At 45.6% G+C, this 9,922-nt stretch overlaps 1 non-coding gene across 1 annotated transcript; it reads right to left on the bottom strand.

The window, feature by feature from the left end:
* Positions 1-8,770: 8,770 nt before the first annotated feature.
* On the bottom strand, positions 8,771-8,844 carry trnai-aau (transfer RNA isoleucine (anticodon AAU)). The gene has a single exon. It is a non-coding gene; the product is annotated as a tRNA-Ile (tRNA).
* Positions 8,845-9,922: the final 1,078 nt, after the last annotated feature.

The raw sequence follows: 9,922 nt of genomic DNA, 5'->3' as shown, positions 1-9,922 counted from the left end.
TTGTCGCATCAACAGTGGTTTCGCATAAACATGTTAATCAAGTTGTCATTTTATCAGAGAAAGTCTGGTTTGCCACACAAGAATGTGTCGCTCATCAATGGTCCATGAGGGTGCCAGCCCACAAACACTTGAAACAGACTTGAAACAGAATGAGCGCAATCTGGGCAACTGTCTAAGTCCTCGCTGCACACCTAAGGCCTTTTAAAATCTTGATTTATAGTCTGTGGCAGACCCACAAATAAAGAAAGAAAATCAGGCATTTAAAATGTTTTTTTGTGTTGTCTCCTCTGATAATCTTAACAAAGGGCTCCACCCACATTCGATTGTTTGACAAGAAAGCTTGACTTGACTTGACTTGATTTGACTTGACATCTCAACACCTTCTGAAGCTTTAAATCTCATGATCTGAACAAAGAACAGGCAGTCCTTGATATGTTTCTGAGCGGTTCCGAATGAAACCCGTGGCAGGAGCGGCATGAGATCTTGATATTGGCGAGACAAAACATGTTCATCAGCTAAGGCACTTCTTTGTTTGGCTGCATTTCGTTCAAATCACAATCCAAGTCAACTGATTCAGGGAGATCTGTGCTTTCCCCACACATGACGATTTTGATCATAAATATTGAACACCTTTAATACTGAAGATTGTCTGCCAAAACCTAACAATTTGATAAAATATAACACATAAAGTATTTCAGCTTATGTCCTTGGACTGGAAAATAAAAAAAGAGACTAAAACTGACCAATTGTCTGTGTATCCGCTGTGTATCTGGCATAAAACGGATGCCTCATACAGGAGATTAAGCAGAGCAGCCTGGGTATTTACTGTGACACCATTTAAAAATTCAGCTGATCAACCTGGATGTTTTAAATGACATGTACTGCACACTCAAGTGAGGACCATGAACCCTTGCTAGAACTTTTATCATGCGCGCGTTTCAAACAATTGTAATGCATTGTACACCTGAATTTGACGTTGAATGTCAGTAAATGCTTGTTCGTCTGCCAGCCAAATTTAGCTGAAATCGTCACAGCATAACCTGAGTCATAATGAGAATGAAAAGGTCATAGAGGCTAAGATCCAACAACTGAAAAACAGTTGGCAGGTCTCCGTCACACCTCTGAGATTTTGGCTTGAATCATGGCATTGCAACCTTCTGTGTGGTGGTTGTGATACATACAGACACAGTCGACTTGGCTGGCCCAAGATCCCGTGGCCCTTTCAACTAATGGCCTGATTACACTTTTAGCATTATGTGTATGCCATTACCTAATTGTGGTAGATTTCAAGACCCTTGATGGTTTGTGATGCAGATTTTAAATCACTAAATATGCAGACAATGACCAAACATAAAGAGAAACAGACATAATGTATCTCAAAGCTGTCGAAGAGCCATACATATGCTGTGACCATATTGCTAATTTGTTCATGAAGGCAATGAATTTGCATGTTCATCATTCACACTTCTTTCAAATCCACTCTGATTTTCTTAATGCTGTCATTTATGTTTTGTCCTCCGTCAGGCTTTCTAAACATATGGGGATTTTCCACCACAATGAGTTTTTTGAAAGGACAATACAGGCAGAATTTTTTTGTTGTCTCTCATTATTTTTGTGCGTGCGCACCGCCACAAAGATTTGTGTGCCACGCAGCTGCTGCCTTTGAGTCAGCGCTACGAGAAGTGACGTCAAGAGCGCCCAGTGAGGCGTTTTTCTCACTGCTTTGGGCTTCACGCTGTTGCCATGGCAGCAGCTGCCACTTCCTGCCCAAATGGGTCTTCCTGTGCTCATTCATTTTTTTGTAGTTGCTTCAGACAACGGTTTACTGTTTATTGACCAAATATGGTGCTTCATGCATGTAGCATTCTCCCTGATCTGCCTGCACACAACATCCATGTGCCAGGCTCAGGAAATTAAGCATAGAAAAGTGCATCAATTCAAACATAATTATCACTACATAGAGATGAATAGAATAATTATGGTTAACTATGGTGATCTTGAATATAATGAACTTAGCTAACAAGGGAAAGGGCCAGTGCAGGTCAAAACCATGACTGTGCGTCGCCAACCAAACAAGTAAACAAATTTGGTAGATAACATTGGTTTTGTGGAAGTGTATGGAGAAAGGACCATTTTGAAGTCTGCTCAATAAAATGTTTCCAAGAACCTATATGATCCTTAAGTGATGATGTCCTTGCTCCAGTCCATTATGAGCATGACATACTTGTATCATGTAAACTCAGTCAGCAAAGCAGACCGCCCCCAGCTGTGACCTTGGCAGCACTATGGTCTAACAAACTGAGCTGAACGGCGAGAAGTCACCAACCACACATGTAAACAAATTTGGTAAACACTATTGTTTTTGCTGCAGTGTGAGGAATAAGGGGCATTTCAAAGTCTGCTCAAGTTAAGGTCACTGCAGACAGGAATTGGGCAAAGAACAAATTCGTAATAAATGTTACATAGAATGTATATGATCCCGAGCAATGATGTCCTTGCTTCAGTCTCATGTCAACATGACATACCGTATTTGCCGGTGTATAATACAATACAACAAAAAAAGACATATTGATTTATTTGGTGCTTTAACAACAGCTGAAGCTGTAACAAAGTGCTCAACATGGACAGCTATCATATACAGGAAATTAAGCAGCAACAAAGATAGTAGAAAGCTTGACTGGCCCGCTTGACAAAGCGCTCCAGTCTTTTTCTGTCCCGGGTGGTGATGCTGCCTGACCAGCAGACAATGCCATAGTGGATGGCTGATGCCACCACAGAGTCATAGAAGGTCTTTAGGAGTGACCCCTGAACTCCAAAAGACCTCAGTTTCCTGAGGAGGAAGAGGCGACTCTGTCCCTTTTTGATTAGGGCATCCGTGTTTGTTGTCCAGTCCAGTTTATTGCTGAGAGTAACACCCAGGTACTTGTAGGAGGTCACCCTCTCAATGTCCGAACCCTGGATGTTCAATGGTGCAGGTGACGATTGTTTCCTGCAGAAGTCCACCACCAGCTCCTTGGTTTTGCCGGTGTTGATCTGGAGGTGATTCTGCTGGCACCAGTCCACAAAGTCCTTTGTCAGTCCCCTGTACTCCCTATCGTCTCCCTCTGTAATGAGGCCGACAATAGCTGAATCGTCAGAGAACTTCTGAAGGTGGCAGGTTGGGGTGTTGTAATTGAAGTCCGAAGTGTAGAGGGCGAAGAGGAATGGAGCCAGGACTGTTCCCTGCGGCGCTCCGGTGCTGCAGAGAAGCCTGCCTGACTCACAGTTCTTTACTCTCACGTACTGTGGCCTGTTTGTGAGGTAATCTGTAATCCAGGGTGTGAAGTGATGGTCGACTCCGGCATGCCGCAGCTTGTCCCCCAGTAGACTTGGCTGGATGGTGTTGAAGGCACTGGAGAAATCGAAGAATGTGATCCTCACCGTGCTCCCAGCATTCTCCAGGTGCAGCAACGCCGTATGGAGGAGGTAGATGATGGCCTCCTCCACACCGATGCTGGGATGGTAGGCAAACTGTAGCGGGTCCAGCGATGAGCTTGCCAGAGGTCGCAGGTGGGCGAGGACGAGTCTCTCCAGCGTCTTCATCAGGTGAGACGTCAGCGCCACCGGTCTGTAGCTGTTGAGCTCTTTGGGGTTGGCAATCTTGGGCACTGGGACCAGGCATGACGTTTTCCACAGCTGTGGAACTCTGCCCAGCTTCAGGCTCAGGTTGAACAAGTGCTGGACAATGACACACTGCTGGTCGGAGCAGGTCTTGAGGAGTCGGGAACTGATGTCATCCGGACCTGCTGCCTTCCTCACCTGCATCCTCCTCAGTTGGTTCCTCACCTGCGCAGTTGTGACAGACAGGCAGGAACCAGGAGGCAGAGTGGCGGCTGAGGGTGTGGCAACGGTTGGGAGGGCAGATGTTGGTTGTGGAAAGCTGGTCGTGAGAGGGGGCAGGGAGGGTAAGGCCACAGTGAGAGTTGGTGCAGGTGCAGCTACAGGTGAAGTTGACGGTGGGCCGGGGGCGGCTGGCGTCTTGTCAAACCGATTGAAAAAGCGGTTGAGTTCATCTGCCCAGTCCTTGTCTTTTTCGTTCAATGTCACTGGGCTTTTGTGGCCTGAGATGTTTTTCAGGCCCTTCCAGACACCAGCGACATTGCTGGCTTGCAGCTGCTCCTCCATTTTCATCCTGTAGGCCTTCTTCCCCTCTCTGATCTTCCTCCTCAGTTGGATCTGCACGGCCTTCAGTTCCTTTCTGTTGCCCGACACAAAAGCCCTTTTCTTCTCCTTCAGGAGGACTTTTATGTCGGGATTAATCCATGGTTTGTGGTTGGCAAAACACCGCACAGTCCTGGTGGGTACGGTGTTTTGTTCACAAAAGTTAATGTAGTCTGTGATGGTGTTGGTGAGTGAGTCAATGTCCTCCCCATGAATCTCAGTAAAGAGCTCCCACCTGGTTGAATCAAAACAGTCCCGCAGAGCTTCTTCAGCTTCTGTGGACCATCTTTTGATCGTGCGGGTCACAGCTGGTTGCCTCTGCACAAGGGGTTTGTACACAGGCTGGAGATAAACCATATTGTGGTCTGCTCTTCCGAGAGGGGGAAGGGGGGAGGGTTTGTATGCATCCTTTGCGTTTGAATAAAATAGGTCCAATATGTTATTGTCTCTGGTGGCACAAGTTACATACTGTGTGAATGTTGGGAGGGAGAATTTCAGGGAAATGTGATTGAAGTCCCCTGAGATGATAAACAATGCGTTGGGGGACTGGGTTTGCAGCTTGTTTACAACAGATATGAGGGCATCGGAGGCAGCGCCGCCATTTGCCGTAGGGGGAATGTACGTCGTCACGGCTATGACGTGTGAGAATTCCCGTGGCAGGTAATGCGGCCGGAGGCTAACGGCTAGCAGCTCGATGTCCCGAGCGCAAAGTTTTTCCTTCACCGTGATGTGCCCAGGATTGCACCATTTGTCATTCACAAATACAGCAATCCCCCCTCCTTTCTGCTTACCGCTGCCTTCATTTCTGTCCGCTCGTACGAGTTGGAAGCCCTCCAACTCTGCGTGGGCGTCCGGAGTGATTGCCGAAAGCAATGTCTCCGTGACGAGTAGCAAGCTGGCTTCCCGGTACTCCCTCTGGTGCCGCGTTAGCGCCGCCAGCTCGTCCATTTTATTCGTGAGCGATCTCACGTTCCCCATGATGACGGACGGGAGAACGTGTCGGTATTTCCTCGTTCTTTTGCGGCAATCTTTCCCGGCCCGACATCCTCGTTTCCTCCTCTTCAGTTCATCGGGGATGTCTGGTGCGGCGGCCGCTAGTCCTCTATTAGCCCGCCACGCTAGTAGCTGGTCTCGACTGTAAACAATGGGATTCCGCGTGCGCGTGGATTCCCCGTTCACAGGAGCGATGAAAAAGTAAAAAATAACGGCGATGAGCAAAAGAAAAGATGCCCATCTCCTCTCCGTAGGTTTATGGAACGAGATTAGGCAAAACAAAAACGGAAAAGTAAAGAAGTAGACAAGAAAGGGAAAGAGCTGCTGTGGAGGCAGCCACACAGGGGGGCGCCATCTTGAACCTTAGTCTGCAAAGGTGATGGCCCTTACACGGTTGAACGGTGACATTATCTTCATTATCTTCACCACACTCTAACCCATTGAGCTAATCGGCCATGAATGTCGCCAACCAAACATGGAAACAAATTTGGTAGTGACCAGTGGTTTTGTGGGCAAAGCGCAAACACAAAATGTTATTAAGAATATATATGATCCTCAAGTGATGATGTCCTTGCTTCAGTCTTATCTGTACATGCGATACAAATTTGTTAGATACCATCTGTTTCATGGCAGTGTCTGGACAAAGGGCCATTTCAAAGTATGCTCAAGTTCAGATCACTGAGGACAAGCATTGGGCAAAGCGAAACACATGTAAAATGTTACCAAAAATGTACATGACCCCAGAATGATGATGTCATTGCTTCAGTCTAATGTCCACACGACATACTTTAATCACATGCACTCAATCGGCTGAGGAGATGGCCCGTACAGGGTTTGAACCCAGCACCATGGCATTATCAGGACCATGCTGTAACCAACTAAGGTAACCAGCCATGGAAGTCTTCAAAAGTCACCAACCGCGCATGTAAACAAATTTGGAAGATACTATTGGTCCGACGGCATTGACTGGACGAAGGGCCAATTCAAATTACACTCAAATTCAGGTCAATGTTGGAAGCAATGGGCAAAACGCAAAAACGTATAAAATGCTGTCAAGAATATATATGATGCGCGAGTGGCCAGTAAGGGGGTTGAACCTGTGACCTTGGCATTATTAGCACCATGCTCTAACCAACTGAGCTTTAAAGGTTGCCAACCACACGTTCAAGTTCAGGTCACTGAAGACAAGCATTGGGCAAAGCGCAAAAACATAAAATCGCATCAAGGACATATATGATGCCCAAGCGATGATGCCCATCTTCAGGATGAGCTCAACATGACAAACTCGGTTCACACCAACTCAGTCGGCAAAGGAATTTACCCGTACTGGGGTTGAACCCGTGACCTTGGCGTTATTAGCACCACACTCTAATGAACTGAGCTAACCGGCCATGGATGTCTGGAAAAGTTGCCAACCACACAAGTAAACAAATTCGGAAGATACCATGGTCTTATGGTATTGACTGGACTTAAGGCCATTTCAAAGTCGTTCAAGTTCAGGTCACTGAAGATAAGCATTGGGCAAAGCGGAAAGACTTATAAAATGTTATCAAGAACATACATGATCTCCAAGTGATGATGTCCTTGCTCGAGTCTCATATCAACGTGACATACTTGTATACCGTAACCTCAGTCAGCAAAGGTGACGGACCTCAGATGGTTGAACGGTGGCCTTGGCATTATCTTCACTACACTCTAATCAATTGAGCTAATCGGCCATGCATGTCACCAACCAAACATGGAAACAAATTTGGTAGTGACCAATGGTTTTGTGGCAGTGTCTGCACAAAGGGCCATTTTAAATTTGTTCAGGCCATAGAAGAAAGGTATTGAGCAAAATAAACCACTTATAGAATGATATACAAGTACATGCATGATCCCCAAGCAATGATGTCCTGCTTTGAGGATGATCTCAACATGACATACTTGGATCACGCAAACTCAGTCGACAAAAGGAATAACCCGTACTGGGGTTGAACCCAAGACCTTGGCGTTTTTAGCACGGCACTCTAACCAACTGAGCTAACCGGCCATGGAGCGCTTCAAGGTTCGCCAACCACACATGTAAACATATTTGGTAGATACCATCGGTTTCATGGCAGTGTCTGGACAAAGGGCCATTTCAAAGTATGCTCAAATTCAGATCACTGAGGACAAGCATTGGGCGAAGGGCAAACACATGTAAAACGTTACCAAGAATGTACATGATCACGGAGGGATGATGTCATCGCTTCAGTCTAATGTCCACATGACATACTTTGATCATATGCCCGTACAGGGTTTGGACCAAGGACCTCGGCCTTACCACGGTGTAACCAACTAAGGTAACCGGCCATGGAAGTCTTCAAAAGTCACCAACTGCACATGTAAACAAATATGGAAGATACTATTGGTCCGATGGCATTGACTGGATGAAGGGCTAATTCAAAGTACGCTCAAGTTCAGGTCACTGTTGGAAGCAATAGGCAAAGCGCAAAAACGTATAAAATGCTATCAAGAACGTATACGATACTCATGTGATGATATCATTGCTTCAGCCTTATCTGAACATGACATACTTGGATCACACCAACTCAGTCGGCAAAGGAATTTACCCGTACGGGGGTTGAACCCGTGACCTTGGCATTATTAGCACCACGCTCGAACCAACTGAGCTAACCAGCCATGGAGACCTTGAAAAGTTGCCAACCACACACATAAACAAATTTGGAAGATACCATTGTATTATGGTATTGACAGAAAGAAAGGCCATTTCAAAGTCCGTTCAAGTTCAGGTCACTGAAGACAAGCATTGGGCAAAGTAGAAAGACTTATGAAATGTTATCAAGAACATATATGATCCTCAAGTGATGATGTCCATCTTCAGGATGATCTCAACATGACATACTTGGATCACGTAAACTGAGTCAACCAAGGAATTGCCCATTCAGGGGTTGAACTCATGATCTTGGCATTATTAGCACGATGCTCTAACCAACTAAGGTAACCGAACATGGAAGTCTTCAAAAGTAACCAACCACACATGTAAACAAATTTGGAAGATACCATTGGTCCGATGGCATTGACTGGATGACGGGCCAACTCAAAGTATGCTCAAGTTCAAGTCAATGTTGGAAGCATTGGGCAAAGCGCAAAAACTTATAAAATGTAGGAAAGAATATACATGATCCTCAAGTGATTATATCCTTGCTGAGATCGTATCTCAACATGACAAACTTGGATCACACCAACTCAGTCGCCAAAGGGAGTGGCCCGTACAGTGGTTGAATCCATGACCTTGGAGTTATTAGCACCACCCTCTAACCAACTGAGCTAAACAGTCATGGAGGTCTTCAATGGTTGCCAACCACACATCTAAAGAAATTTGGAAGGTACAATTGACTTCTGATATTGACTGGACGGAGGGCCATTTCAAAGTGCGTTCATGTTAAGGTCACTGAAGATAAGCATTGGGCAAAGCGCAAACACTCATGAAATGGCATCAAGAACATACATGATGCCCAAGCAATGATGTCCATCCTCAGGATGATCGAAACATGACATACTTGGATCACACCAAGTAAGTTGAAAAACAGAATGGCCCGTATGGGGGTTGAACCCATGACCTTGGCGTTATTAGCACCACGCTCTAACCAACTGAGCTAACCTGCCATGGTGGTCTTCTGACTTCGCCAACCACACATGTAACGAAATTTGACAGATACCATGTGTTTCATTGCACCGTCTGGACAAAGGGCCATTTCAAAGTATGCTCAAGTTCAAATCACTGAGGACAAGCATTGGGCGAAGTGCAAACACATGATCCTAGCGCGATGATGTCATTGCTTCAGTCTCATGTCCACACAACATACTTTAATCACATGCACTCAAACTGCAGAGGAGAGAGCCCGTACAGGGTTTGAACCCAGGACCATGGCGTTATCAGGACCACGCTGTAACCAACTAAGGTAACCGAACAGTGAAGTCTTCAAAAGTCACCAACCGCACATTTAAACAAATTTGGAAGATAGTATTGGTCCGATGGCATTGACTGGACGAAGGGCCAATTCAATTGAAAACATGACCTGGGAGTTAATGGCACTACGCTCTAACCAACATAGCTAACCGGCCATGGAGGTATTCTAAAGTCGCCAACCACGCATGTAAACAAATTTGGTAGATTCCATCGGTTTCATGGCAGTGTCTGGACAAATGGCCATTTCCAAGTATGCTCAAATTCAGATCACTGAGGCCAAGCATTGGGCGAAACGCAAACGCTTAAAATGTTACCAAGAATGTATATGCTCCGAACATGACATACTTGGTTCACGTGAACTCCGTCGACAAAGGAAAATGCCCGTACAGGGTCAAATCTGTGACATTGGCGTTATTAGCACTACGCGCTAATCAACTGAGCTAAGTGGCCACGTATGTCTTAAAAAAATCGCCAATAATACATGTATACAATTTTGGTACATACCATTTGTTTTGTGACATTGTCTGGACAAAGGACCGTTTTAAAGTCTGAAAGAACACTGCACACAGGAATGGGGCAAAGCACAAACGTTTATAACATCATACCTAGTACAAATATGTGACCCAAGCGATGATGTCCTTGCTTCAGTCTGATCTGCACATGACATACTTGAATCAAGTGAACTCAGTCTTTTAAGAAGATGGGCCGTTTGAGGGTAGAATCCGTGACTTTAGCGTTATTAGCACCACTCCCTAACCAACTGAGCAAGCCATG

Source organism: Hippocampus bargibanti, linkage group LG07 (genome assembly GCF_051943395.1).
Source record: "Hippocampus bargibanti isolate YZ-2025 linkage group LG07, ASM5194339v1, whole genome shotgun sequence".
Taxonomy (NCBI): domain Eukaryota; kingdom Metazoa; phylum Chordata; class Actinopteri; order Syngnathiformes; family Syngnathidae; genus Hippocampus; species Hippocampus bargibanti.
Note: the sequence above shows the minus strand (reverse complement) of the source record. Positions and strands in the feature narration are given on the sequence as shown.